At 37.7% G+C, this 25,876-nt stretch overlaps 1 long non-coding RNA gene across 2 annotated transcripts; it reads left to right on the top strand.

The window, feature by feature from the left end:
• The first annotated feature begins 561 nt into the window (after positions 1–561).
• On the top strand, positions 562–25,876 carry LOC131908423 (uncharacterized). 2 transcript variants are annotated; one of them, XR_009378588.1, is made up of 3 exons: positions 562–702; positions 23,513–23,636; positions 25,615–25,876. It is a non-coding gene; the product is annotated as an uncharacterized LOC131908423 (long non-coding RNA). The 2 variants fall into 2 exon arrangements; XR_009378589.1 differs by lacking the exon at positions 23,513–23,636.

Consider the following 25,876-nt stretch of genomic DNA (forward strand, 5'->3'; position numbering starts at 1 on the left):
CATGCAGTGTGTGCCACAGAGAGTCCTTCAGTGATAATAGGAGTAAATGCAGATACAGGAGTTCATGTGGGTTTGGGGGAGAGGGTGAAGTAAGATGAAGGAGGCTCACTTATTATAGGATTTCTCAGAGCCTTTGCTAATTTTCTGAAGAAGGAATACAAAATAAAGCATTTCTTAAAAAAATGTTTTCAACAGCCCTTCTCCCCTTCCCGCTTCTCCTTACAAAATGATCTCAGAGCCTGTCAAAAACAGTTTAGAAAATGCTGCTTCATGGTGAAATTACCATTTCTCCTGGTGGTACCGTATGTTTTCATCTCTTTTCAAAAGAGAAATGAATTGAAACTCTTAGTCATAGTGACTTTATCAAATATGCTGTAAGAGACAATGTGACCTTGATTGCCAATGCCTGTACCCCCTTCACAGACCATTGTGGACTCAGATAGTTGTGTCTCTAAGGCTATGATGAGGCGAAAGCAGCAGAGAAGGGTCCATTGTCAGGTAACAATGGGAGTAGCAGTTGGGTGGGAGACATGGGAATACAAGCCCACTTTTGATAAACCTTTGTAACTGAGAGGTCACAGCTGAGGGGGAGGAAAGGCATCTTTTACAGCCCTGCTGATATATTCAAACTTTCCTTCATTGCAGCTTCCTTCCTAAGTGAATTGTAAATTCATTTAAAGAAGCCAGTGGGCACTTTACAAGGTATTTTATTGCTTGCTGATATCACTGTCCATTTTCTGTATCTAGCATCTAAAAGCTGGCTTGATAAAGACCAGCATCAATTATCCTGCCAGTTAAGCCTTTTAAGTCCTATCTCTACTGAGCAAGGGGTTTTGAATTTTGTAAAAAGTATTTTCTTCTTTTTAAGATAAAAATTATCCAGACAATATCTGAAAGGTTCTTAAATAGGAAGCCCAATTTGAAGCAGATAAAAGGCAGACAAGGCATGCATTAGGGCTTAGACTTCAATGTCTGTGTTTAATAATTTGCAAACATATTTACTGTCAATATATAGTATTAGGCATGGTGTTGGTATCTGTTATCTGTGAGTGCTGCTAAAGGTCCATGGATGCCCTAATATATGCATAAATGCTCCCTTCCTCCATATAAATCTACCTATTCATACCTAGAACTTTGAAATTGAAAAGGTGACTAAGTTAAGTCATAGAGAAATTTTCCTGGATTGTCTGACTGGGCCCAGTGCAAATCACAGGATCCTCCTAAGAGAAAAACTGGAAGAGAAGGTGATTCAATTATGGAAGTGCAATGGTGGACTGATGCTCCTTTGAGTCCCAACCGAGAATAGAGATGGCTGTTACAAATTGAAAAGTGAACCAAATGCACCAGCTCCACTGATTCTGAATTAATCAGCTCTCACTACACCTTGACTTTAACAGGTTGTAACTGACTCCTGATTTCTAAGTTCTTGAACTTGTTACAGTAGCCACAAGAAACTAAAACAGGTCTCAAGTCAACAAACCCCTTGAGTAGAGAACGTACAGGGATGCAGGCTAGGGATGAAGACCTTCTCCAGAACATACTGTGCCATCTGAAGTCTTTGTCACTATTCTTCAGGCTCTCTTTCCCTATTGTCTAGTATTGCAGAAAATATCAATGAGACCTTAATCACACAGATAAAGAATTAACATAATGCAAAGTAGTTAGTCCTGTTTTAACAGACTAAGGATAAGGACTCAAACATTGTTTTCTTCGTGAAGGTCATAAACATCTCCAGAGGGAGACCCAAAAGACACCCGCTTAGACTTCTGGCTGTTCTCTTTGATCCCCAGAAGTCTCATGTTCCATGTATTAGCCAGATGAGTATTTAGAATGTATCCACACGATGCCACTTCTTTGTTTTAAAACTCTAAAGGTGGTCTCTATTGCCCATTGAGTCCAATCCGAGCTGTAGAGCAGGATTGATAGCTGTTGCTCTTCACAGTGTAGTAGCTGCCCTGAGTCACACCCTATGCGTGGGCTGTTCTTGATGAATGGACTAAATGGAGACCAGAGATTAATAAAATGCTCTGTTTTTCAGAGAGATGTTGGTGAACCCTTTCAATCATTAAAGGAATGGACAATTTTATCCATGGTTCATTTGACATATAACCTCTATAGTGAATAGCTGACATCATCCTGGCCCACCTGAGACATTCTAGTGAGAGAAGATAATAAACATGTAAATAAAAAAATAAACACGATGTGCTAGAGTTATAGAAGAGAAACATAGCACACCAAGATGACAGAAAGTAGCCATTGAATGGTAGACTCTCTGGAGAGATACGAATTTGATGGGCTGACATCTAAAGGATAAGAAGGGTCAGTTCTAGGTAGAAATAGAGCATAGTGGACAGAGGTGAGGACTAATTTAAAGCTTTAGTGATTGACATGTTTGTGTGAAGGGTGAGGTCTTCAGAATCGCTTAAGCAGAGTGAGGGATGAAGGTAGGATTTATTATAGAAGCAGGAAATCTCTGGGGTATTGGGCCGTTAGGATAACAGTTAAAGATTTGGGATTTTCTTTTATGAGCCATAATGATCTTTTGGAGGATTTTAAAAAAAAGAGTTATAATTCATGAATCATATCCCAAGCCGTGACTCTGGTTAACAGACAGAACATTGGTTGTAGAGGGGAAAATGGGGGGAAAAAAAGGAATGTAACTGAAGAAATTCAATTCCGGCCAAAGGAGGATGATTATGGGTTGATCAGTAGTGAGAGGAGCAAATATGGAAATCAATGGACTTTTTCTCAATGTGGTTTGGATGTAGGATCAGAAAACTTCTAGAGGGTAGGTTTATATCAAGTGGAAGCAATAGAAACAGATACTGTTTCCTAGATATCTGTATTGTGCAATAAGGGGAATATTGTTTTATTTTTTAAGACATCAAAACTTTTTAAAACTTGAGCTTTGGAAAAGGAAATTGAGTTCATTTTTTGGTGGGTTTACGTCTAAGGTATTTACTAGATATCCAAAGGGACACAGAAAGAAGAAAATTAAATGTATGTATCTGGTATTCACAGAATTAATATACATTTGATGACAAAATAATGAACATTTATTTAGACTTTTTGATTAAGTATTTAATGGGAAGAAATGTTAAATACAATTTGCTCTCATTGGATATTTTGCTATGATAACAATATGCTGATGTGAGTTACAACTTATTTTAAGGTTGTTGTGAACTTTAGACTGTGTTGGTTTTTTTTTTTTAATGTGTTTTGTGTGGTGATGATATAGTAGTATTATTCTCCAAAACAATGTGCATTCTTAGGAAAAAGAATCCAGTGAAAGATATAGCAGAGATATTATTTTTATTCTACTGCCACCTAGTGGCATGATTCAAATTTAGAAAACGAAAATAAATTCAGAATGGGTATATATGTTTTTAGAATCACGGAGCAGTGAGTCCACTAACCCTTCCTCGTTTCTCCTGGAGAAGTTGTCATTGGCAGAAAAACAGTGACTTATGCCTGTGGTTACTTGGGAGTGTGTGGTTCACTTCTGTAGCAAGGTCTATCCTCAGACATGTGTTGGATTTCCCTAAAATTATGCTTAACAATTTACTCCACTATATATGTGTGCGTGTGCATGTGCGTGCACGTGCATCTTTTTTTAACTACTTATGTGTATGCATGTGAATGTGGATGTGATTTATGTGAGTGAAAGGGCTTTCGGACTCTGAGCTTTTTGCTAGGTGTCTTTCTCACTTGGCTTATATTTTGAAACAGAGTCTGTCACTGAACCTGAATGAAGCTCTCCTATCCAGCTAGGTTAGCTGGCCAGTGAGCACCAAGTATCTTCCTGTCGTACCTTTCTACTGAGAGTTGGGGCTACAAACAAGCACCATCCTATCTGGTATTCCCCTGAGTGCTGGAAGTCCAAAGTCTCTTCCTCATGTTTGTGCAATAGATGCTTAACAACCCAGCCATCTCCTGGGGTCCCAAATTTACTTCTCTTAAACCACCACTTAGAAATATCTTGTAAGCTATTTTGTAATAGTCCTTTAAAATTCTCATAACACTCCTCAGCTCTTAAACCCAAATGGGAAATAGATTTTGTTCGTATTATAAGGAAACATTGAGAAAATGGATACAATCTAAGCAATATCTTACTGAACATGTCTCTTGAGGAAGAAGAGTTGTGACTGAGAAAATCCTAGAGGATGTGCAGATTGCTGGCTAAGAACACATTTTTTTTTGCAAGCAATGCATCCATGGTTTGATTTATAGCTACTGTTTAATAATCATGTAACCTTGAACATGTTCCTACACTGCTATGTGCTATTATCTAATCTCTATAGAAAGCCAACCATACATGGTTACAGTTGAGAGCTTTAGCAATTTTTAAAGTGTATCAGAGAATGCAGAATATCCAAGTATGACAAGGACAATAGATTAGGAGACCACCTGGCAGTGGAAAGATGGCACAATTCATTTACAGATCTATTGAGGAGTGGTGTGCCTCAATACAGAGCAAGCCACATAGAAAAAAAGAGTCAGTCAGGATGCAGGGATAGAGGATAGGCAGAGGAAAATGTGATCTTGAGTCTTTATTCTGAACTCCATTAGAAAGGACAGACAAGACAAAGAAGCAGGGGCAAGGTTGCCCAGTTTGAATAATATCTTCAGTCTCTGGGGAATAGAGGCCACCCATAAGTATTTGGTTCCTGGTTTTCAGGTGCCTGGGGCAGGGAAACTGGGCAAGGATAACATAAAGAATGAGCTTGTAAGTCAAGCCTTGTGGTAAAAGTATGTGATCCCAACTACTAGACAGCTCAGGGATCCTGAGCTACGTAGTGAGTTCAAGTCCAGGTTTAACAATGTATTGAAACTTCCACAAAACATTAAAAAGATGTTGAGGACACCATCCCTCTCGACAAGTATGTTTCTGAGGGATAGTGGTATTCTGCTGAAGAAATAAGTGAAGTTTATGTCCTTGTTTGATCTTAAAGGGTGATAAACCAAGGGCTCTTTCTGGTGCGCGTAGATAGCAAAGGCAAGTCAACCACTTGCTCCTCCCTGTCTAGATTGGCTTTACTGGAAATTACAGAAAAGCCCTTGAACTCTTGGCTTCTGAGTGGCTCTTCTCCATGTGAAACAGAGGAAATTGGAGGCCTGACTAACTACCCAACAATAGAGGGGATGCTTGAGGTTTGTGGTCCTGATTTTAGCCTTACTGTTTACATATTCTTCTCCCACTATATTTAGCTATACTGATGCAATTTTTTAAGATATAAAGTTGCATTTTGCCAAGACTGTGATTATAATAGCAGAATAGAATGAATATACAGAGAGGGCCAAGAAGGTTAAAATATATACAATGCTGTGACCAGGTAGTGAAACTGAATTTTGTTTGTTTGTTTTTGTTTATTTATTTTTTGTTTTCACATCCCAACCAAAATTTCTTCTTCATCCTCTCCTCTCAGTTCCTCCCCTTTCATCTGTTCCTCCTCTATTTCTCTTTGGATATGCAGGCAGGCCTCCCATGGATATTAGCTGGCCATGGGATGATATGTCAAGCTACAGTGGCACTAGGCACTCCTCCTTTTCTATTAAGGCTGGATGAGGCCACCCCCAAAGAGGAAGGGGTCCTAAAAGTATGCAACACAGTCAAAGACAATCCCTGTTCTCACTGTTAGAAGTCTCACAAGAAGACCAAGTTATAGACTTGTCACATATATGCAGAGGGCCTAGGTCAGTCTCGTGTAGGCTCTCTGGTTGTTGGTTCAGTTTCTTTGAGCCCTTATCAGCTCAGGTTAGTTGATTCTGTGAGTTTTCTTGTGGTTGCCTTGACCCTATTGGATCCTACAATCCTTCCTCTCATCTCTGCAGGATTCCTCAAGGTCTGTCTAATGTTTGCTTGTGGGTCTCTGCATCTGCTTCCATCAGTTGCTGGGTGAAGGGTCTCTGATGACAGTTGGGCTAGGTACCAATCTATGAGTATAGAAAAATATCATTAGGAATCATTTCATTGACATTTTTTGCCAGTCATGTTAGGTTCTATCTGAGGTCTCTGTGGTAATCCTTCATCTGGGTCCTAGCCCTTAGGGATGAGCTACCTCTCAGGGTATAGCTCTCTTGTTGGCCAAGATTAACCAGAACCTTATCCAAACCTTCCAATTCAGCATTAGATTTCTCTGATTATATCTTTAAAAATTCTTTGTTCTTAAGATTCTGGAAAGAAAATACTGGGACTTTTTTCCTCCTCAAAAGAAGGATACTGACTAGAAAGATTGCCTTCTTCAATAAGAATTATCCTCTCTATCCTGACAGCTACAATAATACAAGAGTCTGAAGAGCTCTAAATTGATACAGTGGCTTTTGACATTAAGTATATTTTAATATTTTGTGAGATATATTGTGGAGGGCCCCAAAATAGCTTGACCACACAGCAGCCATGACAGGCTTAGGGGCCTAGACACAGCTTCTGTTACAGGCTTACTGGCAGGCAACACCCAGATCCAGGAAAACCTTAAGCTGATACCACCCAGGGATACACCCAGAGGTGAGGAAGTGCCTGACATTCCAAACATTCCAATCATTAGATAAGGTGGCCAGATGCCCTTGAGTTTAGCACACATCTATTTTTTGTTTTACAGATACCCTAGACAATTGTCAGCCAATCAGGGTCCTGGACCCTGGAAATCCCTTCACCCCAACCTCTGCTATGATAAAAACTCTGCCTCACCTGAGCTTAAGGCTATCTGCTCTCACCATTGTGTTGGACAGAGGTAGTCTTTTGTGGGTCCCCGAGAGCGATCTGGGCATAATAGTATCATACTGTTTATTACAGGGAGACAAAAAACAAAGTAAAGACTAAGTAAAAACATTTAAATAATTGAAGATGGAATGATAGATATTATGTAAGTAAAGCTATACAGAGGTAAGAAGTAGAAAGAGCATCAGGAAGTTTTGAGATAATTTCAAATAAAATTCCTAAAAGAAGTGAAGAGGAATAGCTGGAAAATTTCTAAATTAATTGAAAAGTAAAAATTTACATACCTAAGAATTTCAGTAAAACGTAAGTATGAAATATGAAATAAACTATACTAATGCTAATTGTAATTAAAGTGCTTAAATTAGTAACAACTAACAGTATTTGAAAGTAGAGAGAATAAAAATAATCATATATAAAATAAGAAAACAGATAACAAACACAGCAGAGTTTTCATTGGTGATAGTGTTAATAAGAAACAACACTTTGAAAAATTAAAATTAATAAATTTATCTCTTGATTAGAATCATAACTTTGTACTCAGTGGAAATACCCTTTATTGATAAAGACAAAAATCAAGATTTCATGCATATAAGTGGGTCTCTGGGAGTCCAATTAGCGAGAATGAGGAGGGTTTATATGAGAGAGAATTGTTGAGACCAAGGTCGGATAAAGCACAGAGACAAATAGCCAAACGAACAGAAACACATGAAATATGAACCAATGGCTGAGGGGTCACCAACTGGATCAGGCCCTCTGAGTGGGTGAGACAGTTGATTGACCTGATCTGTTTGGGAGGCATCCAGGCAGTGGCACTGGGTCCTGTGCTCATTGCATGAGTCGGCTGTTTGAAACCTGGGGCCTATGCAGGGTCCCTTGGCTCAGCCTGGGAGGAGGGGACTGGACCTACCTGGACTGAGTCCACCAGGTTGATCTCAGTCTGTGGGGAAGGCTCTGCCCTGGAGGAGGTGGGAATGGGGAGTGGGCTGGGGGGAAGGTGAGGAGGGCGGGAGGGGGGAGAACAAGGGAATCCGTGGCTGATATGTAGAACTGAATTGTATTGCAAAGTAAAAATTAAAAAAAAAAAAAAAAACTTAAGGAGTTTATAACTAGCAAAGTTATCATACAAGAAATTCCGTAAGTGTTCAGCAGCTAAGCACTTAGTTAATTTCCATTTCTTAGTTAACATGAAGATGATGCAGTAAACATAGAAGCAGAAATATCTCCTCAATATACTCATTTCAATTAACATTATGCTTTTACCAGTGAGAGAAGGGCATCAAGAAGTAGAATATATGGTGTTATTTGGATAATGGCAATATACCTAAAACACTGTAACCATGGATAGATGTCATTATGCATTGTCAGAATTTCTAGAATACATAAAACCACATTCGCACATTAAGAATATTCCTAATAAAGAGATTCATGGCATTTAGTAAACAAAGACACAGTGACAATACTCACTTCTAACCCAACAGATATAAAGCATTTTATGTCTCATTATTTTTATTATGTATGACTACTACATAAATGCAATAAAGTTAATTTTTCTAAGAACCTGTTTGGAAAGAAGTCATTACTAAAATAGCTACATCCAATGTATAATTTTATAACCTAGTGAAATTTTTGTCTTCTGAACCCAATAAATGTTGTTTTATATAAATAATTGACATTTAAAGGTTTTATGAAACATTTAGTAGACCCACAATCACTATTTTAATGAGTTTTAAGGTGGTGAATAAATATCTTAATTTATAAGTACATATGTATAAGGCTGTTTTATATATTTCCCAAACACTCACATCCACATATAATCATACAAAGTTTTTTTAAAGGAAAAGGGTTTATTATTTTTACAACTCTAGGTTGTTGTCCATCATTACTGTGAGGAAGTCACGCTATGTCAAGAACAAAACCTATCTAAGTGGCTTCAGGTCTGCTACTATTAATTGGGGATGATGGATTTAGGGAACACTGAGTTTTGTTACTGATTACTCCAGAAAACAATGATATAAAAATAAGTATAAACGTATTACACATTTACATCAATGAACTACAAAGTTCCTACTTCAGTCTTTGAAGGGAACAAGGCTAGCTCTTGGAAGACCTGTAATACTCTCTGTAATACTGATCTGTTTGTCTGCCATCCTTTCAAGTACCTTTCTTCCTATGCAGTGGTCATTTCAGGAATGGCTTTTTCAAGTCTCAGTTGTTTAATATCATGAAAACAATGTTCATCAATGTAGTATCTGGGACCTATATATTCTTCTACTAATGAAAGTTTGCGGGCTAATGTAGTTGTTTGGAAGTTTTAGGAACAGTCTTTAATCAGAGGAATAAAACAGCACAGTAGGCCTTGTATGAATAAGACATTTTTATCAATTTGAGATGATAGCAGGAAGTTGAGAAGGAGCCATTGAAAAATGGAGGCAGAGAATCTCAGTTTTTGAAGTCCCATGTCTTATCAAAGTCTTATCAAGACAGAATGAAGATAAGAGCCAGATACAGATGTGCCAGTGATGTTTGGAGGTTCCCCAAAGAAGCTGACTAGTTTTTTGTGCACTGTTGAGAGCCTATGATTTAAATAGGACATGGACTTTAATTATTGCAATTTTCCTTAGGGGCAATGTTGTAAGCATGGAGTGAATTGATCTAAGGAAGCCTTACACATAGTATGGCTTTTCATTATTTTCTCTGCCTAGCCTCTTATCCTAATTGAGAGCCATGGAGGTATTCATATAAAGCACTTCAGGCTATTTCCCCAGATTTCTACAAAATAAGGTCAGTTATGGGGCAACATTAGAATTTGAGGATTTATTTTGGGCTAAATTTTTCTCTTACCCAGTTTTCACTCAGGCCAGTCAATATCCTAGTAAAATTTTCTTCAGGCATTTAGGATCAAACTTATCCTCTCTTGAAGATACTTTGTTAGCAGGGAATCCAAGGAAACGGAAAGCAAATTTTTAAGGAGAAACAACTACTTGAACCTCTACAGTAGAAAAATCATAGGCCCTTCTGCATATATTATACCTTTAAAGAGACCATGCCTTAGTTACTTTTCTGTTGCTGTGAAAAGACCTTGTGGCCAAGGCAATTTGTAAGAGAAAATGTTTATTTGGGGCTTACAAATTCAGAGTCTGTGCCCACCATGTTAAGGAGAATGCTAGCAAGCAGGCAGGTATTGGTGCTGGAGCAGTAGGTGAGAGCACACATATTGAGACTCAACTGTGAGGCTGAGAAATAATAACTATGGCCATGATGCTAGCATTTTAAAGTCCCGAAGCTCACCTGCAAGGATACAGACCCTACAACAAGGCCACACCTCCTAATTCTTCCCAGTTTACACAATGGTAGAATACTTGGGAATCAAGTATTCAAATATATGAGCTATGGGGGCCATTGTCATTGAACCACCACAGACTAGGAAGTTTAGAGTGACATTTTTCTTATCTTCAGATTCTACTCCAGTGTCTGTGGGGAGAAAATCCAAGCATAACCACAAAAGGACTGAAACTGGTTTGTATTTCAAATGTTTGTGGTCTTACTCTCCCCATAGTTAGGATTTGAACAACTGCCACATATTGCTTATCTCTCTTTCCAGGCACTAAATCTAAAATGTTGGATGCAAGTCCCTGCTTCAAGAATCTCTGAGATATTTCTATTATCTCAGGCAAATAAGGCTTCTTCCTTAATATGTTATAGATAGATAGATAGATAGATAGATACATACATACATACATACATACATAATACATAGATAAAACAAATGAGAAAAAATGAATAACAAACCTGCAATGTCTGAAACATGAGGAAGTTAGTTTTGGACAATAGAAACCTTGCCTATGTGGGTGGCTTTGGTCATTTTGTTTTAAATAATCATTCAGGTTTAAATGGTTTGTCTTGTTTAGTTTTGTTCTGTTATTCCCTTTGGATATAATGTTCAAGGGGAACATATTACATAGGGATATTTTTTCAATTATGGATAATGTATAGGAGTTGCAAAATCAATAGGAATAGAGATGAGGAAGCTGGAGACACAGTTATTTTAGTCACTGGCCTAAGTGTTATGACTAGCACAGGTCAGGACCTCCAACTTGTCTGGAAATTTTCAATAGCATGTCCTGCTCATTCCAGAGTTGTTTTGGTAGGAAAGTACCAAGGTCCAAAAGCTTACTAAGAATTAGGATAGCATGTTCTCCCCACAATTCTGTGTTTACCCCACTTAGTGTAAATCAAACTGTCTGACCAACGAGATTCAGAACATAGAAGTTTTCTTGATTGGCAGGGATTAATCTGTAGTCAGACTTTTTATGTCCTGCCATCTAGCTCCCATTTCTACTTTTTGTCACATGGCTGTGGCTTTACCTGTCTTCCAGTATGTCTTGCTCCCTCTTCATCTCCTGGTGACCCTGCCCTTCTTCATCCCAGCATCCTATTTGTCTGATTGTCCTGCCTATACCTCCTGCCTAGCTAATGGCCATTTAGCTTTTTATTAAGCCAATAATAAGGCACTTTGGCAATGACACATCTTCACAGTATACAAAAAGACCATCCCACAACATTTCTCCTTTTTTGTCTAAATAATAAGGAAAGGATTTAATTCTAACACAGTAAAACTACATATAATAAGAACAGTTATCAGGTAAGAATTATATTCACAAAGTCCAGTCCATTTTTATTTTGCAATATTGGAGAAAAGATTCCATTATTTATTCTGTCTTGATTAGTCCAAAGCTCTGTATCTAATTTACCTTCTATCATAACTAAGGAAAACTATAGCTATGACTATGTAGTCTTCAACCCCATCAAAGATCCCAGAAGGATATAATTTTACCTGAGTAAACAGAAAGTGCAGTGCAAGCCAATTCCAAAACAATAGAGATATCTGGCTGCCTGGTCAGTCAGCCAAAGTTTCTCTGTAACATTGAAGCATCCGTTTTCATCTGATAGGCCTATAATATCTGACAGACTCTTCTGTGAAGCCAGTAGCATTGAAGGACTGTCCTATCCTGTCTTTGCAAAGTTTGGCAGGTGCTTTCTTTTGTGTCCTGATTGTTCAATTTAAACAGTATACTGTCAGCAGTCAAGGCAAAGGCAGTTTCTTGCCCAGTGGCTAACTTTTCCCACAAAGAAAGCAAACTCCTATTTAGGTTCTTTAATACCCATCATCTTCTCTGAAATAGATTGGTGCTGCCAGGAGCAGATGTGTCTCACTATCAAGAAAAGCCTTGGGCTGGGCGGTGGTGGCGCACGCCTTTAATCTCAGCACTCGGGAGGCAGAGCCAGGTGGATCTCTGTGAGTTCGAGGCCAGCCTGGGCTACCAAGTGAGTTCCAGGAAAGGCGCAAAGCTACACAGAGAAACCCTGTCTCGAAAAACCAAAAAAAAAAAAAAAAAAAAAAAAAAAAAAAGAAAAGTAAAGAAAAGCCTTATGTTATTAAAACATTTTAAATGCCATATTCTGTAGGTCTTTGAAGTGTTTGAAGACCATCTGTCTACCTAAAATGTATCTCTGTATGACCTTGAAACCATACCTAACATAACTGTAAGTTTGATTGTTATAGATGACTAACTACTGATCTGTATTTTTTAATATCCTAAATAACTTTTAAAGATGAAAACTTTACAGAATCTTTCCAAATGAGCTCTATATGTACAATACCTTAATTAAGGATAGAAACACATACACACACACACACACATATATATAGTATAACAAAAATAACCTTAAATTTGTACAAAAATTCATACCAATATAAAATATTTAAGACTAGTAATTGTTCAAAAGTAGACTCTACAATCAACCCTTTTATCCCATCATTTCTATACTATATCCCCTTTTTCCTTCAGAAAGACATCCTTGAATCTAATATCTTTTTACTTGACCATGACCAGTAACAACTTGTAATTAACTCCCCCTAAATGATGACAAACATCCATAATCCTCTGAATGACCAAAAGCCATCCACCTCACCTCTTGGAAATATGGGTGTCATGTTCTATAGATGGCTTCCTGTTGTCTGGGGATGCTGGCATCTTTAAGAAACCCTGGGAAAATGGAGATAATGGTCAATTCCTGGGCAAGTTAGGTGTATTATTTGTTGTTCAGTCTCTATGTAATGGGAAAATGCAAGGCTTAGATGAAGTCCTGGCTGGAGTATTTTGTGAGGCTATATCATTTCAGCCTTGAAACTGTTCTAGATGCAGAACTCAGAGAAAACCACAACAGAGGCACTCTGAGATGCTGGATTACCCGGGCCACCCATTTTCTGGTCTGATCTCCTTGTTCTGAAAACATATAAACTTTCAAAAGTAACATACATATCTGCACTAACACAAGTATGGAATGTGTGGTGCGCACAAATCAATTATAGTTGATTTTTGTTTTGTTTTGTTTTTTTGAACAGGTAAAAGGCATCTGTTGCCAGGCGGTGGTAATCTTTTAATCCTAGCACTTGGGAGGCAGAGGCAGGCAGCTCTCTGTGAGTTCGAAGCCAGCCTGGGCTACAGAGTGAGTTCCAGGAAAGGCACAAAGCTACACAGAGAAATCCTGTCTCGAAAAACCAAAACCAAAACAAACAAGCAAACAAAGCATCTGTCAACTTTATAAGTCTGTTTGGACTGTATAAACAAAGTGTAATATAAATCTTAGATCCATGCTATATGAAAGGATGGCGTATAATATTAAGTCATGAGGACTCTGTAGCCAACAAGATTTATTATGTCTCATCTCATCTCAGAACTGTTCCCATGTTAAGGGATCAGCTTACAGGTCACCTGTTCTGTAGTATTTTTTGCCTTTCTCCCACATTCTGTATCCAAGGTACTCAGGAGGGCTTCCCAGGTCAAATCTGATGTCTATTATTCTGGAAGAAATCCACAACTTTTCATTTCCTGTGAAAACAAAAGCATAAACTCTTTCCCAACATAATACAATGTCAAGACATTTTTAAAATATATAGTTTAGTTTAATATAGAAGTTTTCATAATCCAATGTCTCTCAGTAGCTATTGTTTTTTTGTACATTAGCATTTAAAAAGACACCATATAGGATCCAGACTCCCTGTGTATTTTCAATCCTTACATGGCTTTTTTAAAAAAATCACTTTACCTTGTCTTTAAGGAATTTATTTTATTAATTTTAAAACTATTCATTTTTTCTATGACTGTCTATAATTATTTCTTAAGCCTACACACATTGTTAAATACACTGTAACCTGTTTAGAGGTTTTTTTTTTCCAATCTGAACATGCTTTACTGCATATTTGTAACCTTCTCTGTCTGCATGAGGAAAACCTTAAATCCACCATGTGTCTTAGCTCATGGTGGACTTGTGGCTCAAGCATTCAGGCAGCTGCCGGGAGATGTGTCTCTGTACCAGGGCCAGGACAGGAGACAGGAATGAGACTAGGAAGCCATGTTTGGCTCCATTTTTGTGGTTAAAACCTTTTTTTTTTTAAAGCTTTCTCAGATCTTAAGTGGATATACATGGCCAGATGTTGGGTGGCATTTGGTGTCAGACATTTTTGTTGGGACTACCAGTTCCCCAGTAATGACATGGAGATTTATTAATTATAAAAGTTCATCCATAGCTTAGGCTTGTTGCTAACTAGTTCTTACAACTTAAATTAATCTATTTCTACCAGTCTGCTTTTTGATTCATGGCTCATGACTTTACCTATCCTCCATCATGTCTTGCTTCCTATGTGTCTCCTGTCAACCCTACCTTTGTTCTTCACAGTGTCTTCTGTGTCTGACAGTACCACTTATACTTCCTCCCTAGCTAATGACTTATTAAATCAATAAGAAGGCACCTTAGTAAAGACACATCTTCAGAATGTACAAAAAGATTATTCAACAACATTAATTTTTACCTGATTTTTTAAAAATAAAAGAAGTACTGTTTTTTCCTTAAAGATATATTACTCTCCTTCCTTTCTTTCCTGTAAATGTCTGTAATGATTGAGAAGAAAAAAGTCAACTGCTTTTTCTGTATGATTTATTGGAGGCACATAGTTGCAAGGGGGGCTCTAAGCTCCCCCTAGGATCCAATAGATGCATTATACGAAATAACTAGATCAAAAACCAAAATAATCCACAATGGAGTTTGATATTACCTCCTTACACTGACATATGTAATTCATTGATCTTATCACATGACAAGAGTGACACTCAGAAAATATGAAATGAATGTAGCAACTCTTTTTGTAAAAGGAAAACTGAGTTAGGTTAGTACAGATGTAGCATGAGACAAGTATTCACAGATCAGGAGAAAGTGACCTGAAATGTGTAGTCTGAAACTAGGAAAGATTCTGTAGCCAGGCACCAGAAGTATGTGCAGAGAGGAGAGTTATAGGAAGAAATGAGTAATGAATTTCACGGTCTCTGTTTAAGAAAGAGAAGTCTGTGGTGACCAGGAGGGATATAAAAAAAATTCAGTGTAATTTGGAACACTGAAGTATGTCATTTGGATATTGCTTTGATCCCTTGTTGGTTTCTAAATCTACTGGGATAGGGGTTCATGGGAGAAGAGAGATGAGAAAGTGTATACAACATACATCAGTGACACTTTTGCTTTGGAAAAACATGGAGAAATTGGGAAATGAAAATTATTCAATTTGATATTTTGTTCCATTCATGGTGGTATTAACTGAAAAAGCTATCAGCAGTGAGCCGGTAAGCTGCATTCCTCCAGGGTCCCTGCTTCAGTTCCTACTCACAGGCTTGTGCCTTTAGCTTCTTCCCTGGCTTCACTTGATGGTAGACCATTACCTGTAAATTGAAATAAACCCATTTTTCTCCAAGTTGCTTTTGATTATGGTTTTTATTGTAGCAACAGAAAGCAAACTAGAACACACCCAATCAGAAAAAGCAACTTCCTAGGGACCTCATGGTCTGAGCCAGTGCCAGTGAGTGCTAGTTTGGCCAGGGGCCTGAGAGTCTAACCACACCAAACCACTAGGTCTACTACCCCTTTATTCCAAACCCAATCTGAGTCTCTTTAGCACTGAGGAAACAGCAATGGTGAAAGAAAAAGAGAAAACCCTGAGCCCAAGTAAACAGCGAGTTTAGCACTATTTACCTCCTATCAGGCGGCCATCAGCCACAGACACAAAGAACAACCAAAGAAAGGCATCACATGTGCACTCCATGTCCAGCCCCCATGCCTGAAGTAAAGAGCCTGGGAGAGAAGAGAAAGATTTCTTTCTCCTGAAAAGGCAAAACATCAAAGCAAACTGCTTATAAGTCAGAGGAATAACAAAAATAAATCCTGGAGATTGAGTTCAGTCAAAAGGAATCTTAGCCCAAAGGTAACTGCTTCAGATGTGAACATTAAAAAGACTTAGCCAAGGTTCTGGAGTGTGGTCATCTGCTGTGGCTCCAGAGGGTCTTCTTTATAGCTCTTTTGCACTTGCCACTTGGTACCAGGCAAGTTGGTGTTCTCTCTTTTGTAATCTTATCTCAGTAATAAAATAATTTAGAAACAGACTTGGAGAAAGCTCGAAGACAATGATTATTATTATTTTTTTTTTTGGAGTTCAAAATACAAGCAACAAGACAGGCAAGGTGCAATGTTAGCAGCTGCCAGGAGAAGGGAGACAAGGAAGAGGCAGATAGGAAGAGTCAAAGCCATGCTATTTGAAATAGATCAGAATGATCAGCTATGGAGGTTGTCAAGCAGCCACATAGTGGACAAACAGCACATGGTGGGAAACAGCGAGGAGAAGAGCATCAGAGCATGCTTGAGAAAGCCCAGAGTTTCGGGGAAAGCATGCCTAAGCATTGGCCAATGTTTGAAAGAAAATGAGGCAGAAAATAAGAAAAAGGAATAGTGACATTAAATGTAGCAAGCTCTGCAAGTATCTGGACCAAGGGAGGGGTTTTTAGGCAGGATAATATCCTATCTCCTAAAGTGGTTATTCAGTCTTTCCCCTTTTCTTAGCTTCTGCTCAGGAGATTCAGACTTGCCTAGGCAGGCTAGGTGGTGAACTCCTGGTCAGGGGATTGACTGTTCCATCTGAATTAACTCTTAAGGGAAGATAGACTAACCAGCATGCAAGGTTCTGGTTAGCTTAGAGTGTCAGGTCTCCACCTAGAACTAAAGGTAGAACTTAGATTTTATTCTTTTGACCAGAGGGTATTATCTTTGCTTTAATGAACCTCAACAAAGCCTGGATCCATCCACCCTTTTCATATGATAATTTAAATCCCAAGTGAGAGTAAATTAGAGCGGTGCTTTTCAAACTTCCTAATTAATGCTGCAACCCTTTAACACAATTCCTCATGTTATGGTGACTCCAACTAAGAAATTATTTTTGTTGCTTTTTTAAAACTATAATTTTGCTACTATTTTGAATCATAATGTAAATATTTTTGGAGACAGAGATTTGACAAAGGAGTTACAGGTTGAGAACTGCTGAATTGGAGGAACATAGTTAGACAGAAAAGTGAAAGCAGGCTCCTAGATTGCTGCTTACTCCCAAAAGACAGTGAGGAGAAACTACTTGAAGGTATGGGCAGTGTGTGAAGAGGACCCATCAGGAAGATAGGAGGATTAAGAAATCTTATAAAACATCTCTGTCAGAGTCCAGTTAGTGGACTTGAAGGCTTAGGGATCATCCCATCCTGACAATATAAAGCTGCCAATTTTCCTTTCTTTGAGGGAAGGCCTTTTGTCTTTGTCTTTCCTAAACATTCAATTCTTTGTCCTTGTCAGGGAATGAGCTTGGCAATCCCCGAGATGTCTACCACCACCCTCATTACATAAAGATAGGCAAAGATGACTTTTACCTTTCTAGTATTATCAAAGAAAATGCAAGTGGGGCTCAAAGTCAACCACAAGGAAGAGTTTATCCACAATGGCCTCCATATAGTAGCCTGTACTACAGTTGGAGAACATGTCAGTTCTGGCCAGATTTGACCATAGGGAAAACAAGGACTATCATTTTATAGTTTCTTTAGTCTGTAATTTTCATTTACAATGTATTGAAATAATATAGAGGAAGTACAGATAATTTCATGCCAATATACTTAAGATTGAGTAGTAAATTCTTTAAAGGGCTCTAATAACTGAAGCTCAGTCAAGAAAAATAGATGCATTATTGTAATCAAAAAATCAATTTTATAGTTAAAGTAGTCACGGCCAATTGGACTTTATATAAGAAATACAAGGTTAGTGTAACCATCAAAATTAATCAATGCATTTTACTGTATTAGGAAATTGCATGAAAAAAAATTATTATACTCAATAGGCACAAAACTATTCAACAAATCTAATTCTTATTCTTTTGGAAAAGTCTTGGCAAAGTAACAGAAAATAACTTCTAACAAAGGACACTCACAAAAGGCTTGTGAGCCTTATGTTGAGAGACTGAATTTTTTCCTCCTTTGGATAGGAACAAAAAGGAGGCCACCTTTAGTGAGTTCTGCTCAACATTGAACTGTTAATTCTCCCTGCATTATGAAAAATATAAAGATACTTATTGTACAAAAGTTTTTATTTGCATGATTGGCTACTCAAAAAATCAGATGAAACCTATAATAAAATCATTAAAATTAATGAATGGTTTAAATGAAGTTGTGGGATACAAGATAAACTGTTTTGTAAAGATTGAGTTTCTATGTACTAACAATACACATTTAGAAATAAAAGCTATAAAATCATCAATTATTATAGCAACAAAATGGGAATAGTTAAGTATAAATGTACAGAAATCATGTAATATCTGTAGACCTCTTAAGCATCCTTGAAAACAATTTACAAAAACTAAAAATGATTCACGAATTGAAAGCCTGAGTATTGTTAACTAATATATAGCTCCAGTACTATCTCAAGCAAAATCATAGTTAGCCTCTTTTGTAGAAATTGAAATGTATTTTCTGGATTTTTATAGAAAGGCAAAGGACTTGGAATAGTGAGCGATCATTAAAGAGAACAACAAAGTTAGAACACTAGTATTATCATGTGTCAGGAAATAAAAATTAAGCTTTAATTATAAAGGCAGTTTGCTACTGCTGTATCAAATAAATCCATAAACAAATAAGTTAAAGCAAAATCAATATAACAGAATATAGAATATATTTTATAGATATAGTGCACCAACACATTATTTAAAAAGGAAGACTATTTTTTATTGTTTTCTTGAGATATAATTGATGTAAAGAAAGTTCACAGTTATCTGGGTAATTTGGCAAGTTTGATATAGTTATATATTTGGGGAAATATATCTGTTTATCATGTCTACCTACCACTCCTATATCTACCTATCTACCTACTCATCTACTTACATTTACTGAGTGAAATTAAAACCAAAATACATCACTAAAATGATGTGTTTGTAAGGGTTTGGAGAATTGCAAAAACACACACAGATATGTGGAAGAAAGTGAGACAGCACAAAGCTTTTATCAAAAGTTGAATAGTTACTTCCAAGTAGTTCAACAAATACCTATCCTGTGATTTAGCTATTCCACTTAATGGCATTTATAGGAAAACACATTAAAAGCTGTGTCTACAGAGACTCCTCTACGCAAATGTTAACAGTCACTTTACTTTCATGTAAAATGAAATATCCCAAATGTTCATTAAAAGGTAAATAATATTTAAGTGAGCAAGTGATCAAGCAAGTGATTGTTTTAGCAAGCAAAAATATTTTAGCATATGGTGAGGGAGCAGGGTAGAAGGCAAATTGAACCCAGTGGCAACTGCTGTAAATTAGTTTTTCAATATTTATTTTTTGAAAATAATTTCAAAATAATTTACAAATTATCTTGTTTCTTTGACAGCTTCATTCATGTGCATAGTTAATTTTAGTCATTTTCACTCCCTATTACTTCCTCCCACTCCTTTCTTCTCCTACTGATATCCTTCTTAACAATACCCCCTTCTACTTCTGTGTCTTTTCTTTGTGTGACCTGGAGTCTAACTGAGGTTGCTTGTATTCACATGGATGGGAAATATTTATAGGAGCACAGACAATTTATAAGAGGCCCACTATTGAACTAAATGATATGTCTTCTTTCAGCTACCATTAACTGTCAATAGTCCCTCATGGAGGGATAGGGTCTCATAAATCTTTCCCATTTCCACAGTAAATATTTGCAGGGTACAGTCCTCTACAGGTCTTGTGCATTTATTCACAGCTACATTGAGTTTATAAGTACAATACTATATCATGTTCTTCCTCCACGTTTACCATGACATTCCTCATGCCTTTGACTAGATGATGTCACATATATGACCCATTTAAGATCAAACACTCCCATCACCCTTATTCTTGGGGGCTTTGACCAGTTATGATGCTCTGCATCAATTTCTAAACAAGAATAACAGTCATCTGGGAATATAAATGTGAATATTTAGAAGGCAGCTTCACCTCATACTCATGAACCAAAGCAATAGTTTCTATATAATCACTACAGCCACCACCTCTTGAGCAGGTTTATAAGACCAAATATGCATTCCCTTCTCTGGTGCTAGCTGGCCAGTAATCCAATAAGAAAGCAGTTGGCTGTGCCCTAACATCCATGCACCTATTGCAACAGTGTGTTCATCTTAGAAAGCTGGTCATTATTATAGCTCACACAGTTCATAGCTAGCTAACATTTAATATTTCTACTCCATCAGCAGCCTGCAGTTAGGCTACTTTGTCATAGCCAAATAATGAACTGTTCAGTTTTGCTACTATGTTGATGAATCTCAAAATAATTATGTTGAGTGAAAGAAATTAAAATCTCCCCAAAAGCATTTATTTAAAATTTGGAAAATGGCCGGGCGGTGGTGGCGCACGCCTTTAATCCCAGCACTCGGGAGGCAGAGCCAGGTGGATCTCTGTGAGTTCGAGGCCAGCCTGGGCTACCAAGTGAGTTCCAGGAAAAGGCGCAAAGCTACACAGAGAAACCCTGTCTCGAAAAACCAAAAAAAAAAAAAAAATTTGGAAAATGAAAACTAATCTTAACAGTACAATCATTGCCAAAAGTCAAGAAGATATCAACCGTTGTAGAAAAACAAAAGAGTCATAAATGAACTTTGTATTGTGATTGATACATTCATTATCTTGGTTATGATGATGGCTTCCTAGGTGCATAGTAATATCATTTAATGACATGGAAGTTTTTATGGGAAATGCATCATCAGGTGATTATGTCTGTTTGTACATGGTGCAGCCTATTGCTTCTGGGCAACACGTTTGTGTAATGCATTTCTGTAGTGAGCATCGTAGGCATTTGTAAGGTGATAGTAATAATTTTCATATCTAAAGAGATCTGAACAAATGTAAGATTCAGGAAAAACATGACATAAAAAGCTGTACACATACACCATGCAATCAGCATTTCTGGAGCTCATGAACAGGTACTTGGCTCTCTGTAGACAGGAAGTGATGATGCTTGAAGGGAGCAGGCTTTTTGGTGTACTGCTATAAGCTCCAAGCACTGTGTTCTCTAGAAACACAACCTTTGTACCAAAATTCCTTTCTGCCATGAATCACTTTTAGCTCATTACAATTTTTACTCAGAAGAGTTTTATTAAACTGTTTGACTCTTTTTGTAACAACTCAGCTTAAAACACAAACACATTGTACAATTTTACAAAATAATCTTTTTTATATCCTTATACTGTAAAATTCTTTCCAATTTTTATCTTTTACATATGTGTTCATATATGAGTGGACATGCTCCTGTGTGAGGGTGGATGTGAGTATATGTGTACACATGTACTTGTATGCATGTGCGTGTGAAGGCCATTGGCCAACTTCAGGAGTCATTCATATTGTCTGTTGAGACAGTCTCTTACTAGTCTAGAACTCACCACATAGGCTAGCCTTACTGGCCAGTGAGCTTCCCTCCAGCATTAGAAATGGAGACAAATGTCACCACTTCTGGCCTTTCTATGTGGGTGCTGGGGATCAAATGCAGGACCTTATACTCACAAGGGAAACACTTTGCTGATGAACCATCTCTCCAATCCTCATTTTTAAAATCTTTAAGTTTTATTTTTAACTTTTAAGTTTTTGTTACATACTAAGATTCAAACATACACTTGACTAAGATTATGTAGGGCCAGAGGTATTCTGGTATTCTTTTCTGTGCCTTCCAACTGCCATCTTGAAAGACCTTTAAGCACAGTAACATGCCTGGGTTGTCACCTCCTGTGATAACAGGGCATTATTTTTATGGAATTCTTCCTGAAGGAGCTGTTTCATGCTATTTCAGAATTAAACTCATTAAAAAAAATAAAGGTAGAAGTACATTCTAAAATAATGCTTAAGAAGGGAAATGTAATGTATGAAATCAGCAAGTTCCTTCTTATCATTACCAAGTGATAGTTCCTGCATATGAATTCTATGTGTCTGTATTTATATGACTTGGGAACAGATTTGTTTCACCAACATCATCACAAGTACATGAATAATTTATCCTCAGATGACACTATGACAGTTCTATTACCGTTCTATTGGGAGACCTTTGTGTCTGTGTGGTTGTTTTGAACAAAACATTCTTATGTGGACAAGGACTGTATTTACTTAAAGGTTATAGGGTTGTCTGCTTTCAATATGTACAGTTTATTGTCTGCCAATAATTCCTAATAGGGACATAAAATCAAGGTGATTCTATTCTGGAGATGGTAGAGTGGTATCAGCACATCTGCAGTTTCAGGATGACATGAGCCCATCTGTGATTGTAGAGTGGCAAAAGCACATGTGTGATCATAGAGTGGCATCAGCACATATGTGATCATATGGTGGCATTAGTAAATGAGTGATTATAAAGAAGTGCTAACACATGTTAAATTGTCTTATAGCATTTAAGCAAATCTGAGTGTCTCCACTGTCTATACCCTCACTGCCTCTTTCTTACTAGAAAATCAAGCACAATATTTTAGAACAGAATGAGGTAGTAGCATAAAGGTCTTATCTCAGGAAGGTGTCTGACTACTATATTCTCTTTCTGACACTCTTGCTGGAAGCCAAATTACTTTTCATGTGGACTCTTACACCTCTTCTGTCACTTCTTTATCACCCTTCTTGGAAAACTGACTCACTAAGAGATCTTAACTCTTGCTCTCCATGACATCAGCCTCCACTTATTTTCATATTACTGTGGCACCACAGCAGTCATAATTATTCATGTTCATATAATTTCTACACTCAATATCACCTGACTCCTCATGATCCTGCTGGGTTTGGATTTTCAGAGGATAGAGTCTCGTTAGCTCTGATCAGGCAGTTCTTCAGAGTCTGAGTCCAGTGTGCACACGTGTGGTGAGACCCAGTTATTTGGATCCCTCTTCCTTTATGGTTACTCTAGAAGCAGATTTTCAAAGAAGGTAAAATAGGCAGGTGAAGAGAAATCATTTGAGGATCTTCTTCATGGGGATTTGACCACTGTGGTTGATTAAACCTACTACAGGTTTCAGAAAGAACACCCTGTTTAACTAACACATTGTACACTATTTTCAAATAACTCCAAACTATGGCAATTAAAAAAGCAAATTAAAACAATTTCAATAATTTATTGTGAGCTGTTAGTGTGCATGATCATTTCTGGTAACTGGTGATTGGGGTTTTACAGAAATAAGTGACTGTGGAAAGAACCCTTAGTTTTTTATGTGGTGTGGACCATGGTTCTGTCATCCTCCTTTCTTCACCAATTGTTAAGGTCTTGACTCAGTGAGTCCTTCCTGGAACAGATTTATCCTAACCATGCTGTGTACCCTGACTTTTCTGTCGCAGCAACTTGCTCTCCTCACCATAGCTATATTACCATTTGAATTTTCTTTGTTGTCTGACTCCAGCTCTAGATCAGAAGGTCTTGGATGGAATAATCCATTCGGGTCTTACTCACTAATGAAACTGACACTTCCTTGACAACCCCTGTTATTCTTGCTGACTTCAACTAACTAATAGGATCTCATGTCAGTGAGTATTCCCTTCTATTTTAAATAATTACTTTATTATAAAACCAAAGAGAGTGTTTTTGAATTAAAAATATGTAGCTTAAAACACAACTTTTCCATGTTACATCCAGAGAGAGTGAGTGAGAGAGAGAGAGAGAGAGAGAGAGAGAGAGAGAGAGAGAGAGAGAGAGAGAGAGAGAATGTCTTACTGAACTTTGGAGTAATTATGTCCCATATTTGTTTTACAGTTTAGATCTTGATAACTTTTGCAACCTTTTTTCCCCTTCTGTACTGGAACTTGAATCCAAAGCTTTGCAAAGTGATGCTAGCTGGCTGCAAACTTATGATCTTCCTGCTTCAGCCTTTCAAGTAGCATCTAACACAAAACTTCATGTATAATCTTTTATTATGTTTTAACCCTGTTTCTGTTCTCCTCTGTAAAATTTCTATCAAATTTACAGAAAAATAAAAAATTCCCAGAAATAAGTAAGGTATAGTAGCTTGTGTATGTAACCTCAGCACATGGGAAAGTGAGGTAGGCAGATTGCCTATGAGTTTGAAAGTAGCTTGGGCTACTGAATGAGACCCTTTCTCAAAAAGGAAAAAAGGAAGGAATGAGGGAAGGAAAGAAGGAAGGAAGGAAAAAAAGAAGGAAAGAAGGAAGAAAGGAAGAAAAAAGAAGGAAAACATGATAGTAATAACAGTGTCTACTTTGGCATCAGGAGAAAGAGGTTAAAATCCCTGATCTACTATACTCTTGAGCTTGCACATACTCAACTGTAAACTGGACACAGCAGTGCTATACAGCATACTCAGTGCCCCTGAAGATCGAGTGCCATGAGGCACAATATGGCAGCTCCCATTGCCTCTTCCTCTTAAGCATAAGACAGATCAGTGACCCAGTGTCCTTGCAGGCACAGAAGCACAGACTAGATTGAGAACATGAGCAGAAACAGTGTGTGAGGCTCCCAGGTTTGATTCCTTGAAGTTTGTTTTCCCATAATTTCCCCCTCATAAACACATTGACTTTGGAAGCATTACCTTGAGGACAGCAGGACCATAAAGTAGGGAGAAATTTTAACTCTAAATACTTTCTTGAATAGAAAGTCATTGGATAGTCATAAATGGCCTTTTTTCTCTGTGAACAACATGAACTTTTATTTCATAGGTCCACTGAGATAGGGAAGGGGAAGATCTGCTCAATAAGTTACATTGATCTGGAGCAGTTGTATAGGTTGCTCAGCAGGCCCTGAGCACATCACTTCCATTGCGCTCCTGATTTGTTTTCTCAGCACATTGTAATAAGGCTTTCAGATATGCTTGCTGATTGAGTTTCTTTTCAGTCAATACTTTCCTGCATTGAAAAAGGGAAGAATATTTTAGTCATAGATCACTGACCTCCCTGTGATCCTTCTCTCTCTCTCTCTCTCTCTCTCTCTCTCTCTCTCTCTCTCTCTCTCTCTCTCTCTCTCTCTGTGTGTGTGTGTGTGTGTGTGTGTGTGTGCCAGTGCACATGTGTATGCAAGCTCTCAGATATCAGATGCCACCTTCCAGACACCACAGGGTAAATACAGGAGTGTACTCCTCATGACTTTAAGAAGTCCTTAGCAGATCTTACCCTCCTCAGCAGTGCTGAGTTTTGTGAATTTGCACCAGGAAAGATCTTAGAGTGCCCTTTCCCTAAGGATTTCAAACATCTTTCAGGGTCAGAAGCTTTTTCTAATCAAACCCATACAATAAATGTGATTAAAACTATTCTCTTTCATCCTTCAACATGACCTGTGAAGAACTGAGCAAGTATTTCATCCTGTGCTGAACATTTTGAAAAATGAGAACAATTACATTCTTCTCCCAAAAGAAAGGTTAAGGATATAGTTGTAGATATTTAATGGCCAAGCCATTAATGGAACACAGGCCTTAACTTCCATTCTTCTGCCTTTCCAAGTTCATCTTTCCAGGACCTTTCCTCCTCATGCTGCCCTTTGCTCCTTCTCTTCTAGGGCTTTTTCTTTCTGGAGCAATGTCACACAAGGAGGGCAGAAGTGCACTACGCCAAGTTCAACATCATTGCCAGCTGAGAAAGGAGAATAAAGAATGGGAGTTTGCAAGGTTCAAAATGAAAACTAACTGACCAGCAAGCAACTTCTTGATATTTAAAGCCCACAAGATAGCACTTTCATCTCCCAAACAAACTAAAACAAGATAAAAACAAAAGAAATTATAATTGCTTTCCTGTGAAAACAGGAAATCTGCCATCCACCA

Source organism: Peromyscus eremicus, chromosome 4, assembly GCF_949786415.1.
Source record: "Peromyscus eremicus chromosome 4, PerEre_H2_v1, whole genome shotgun sequence".
NCBI classification, from domain to species: Eukaryota; Metazoa; Chordata; class Mammalia; order Rodentia; family Cricetidae; genus Peromyscus; species Peromyscus eremicus.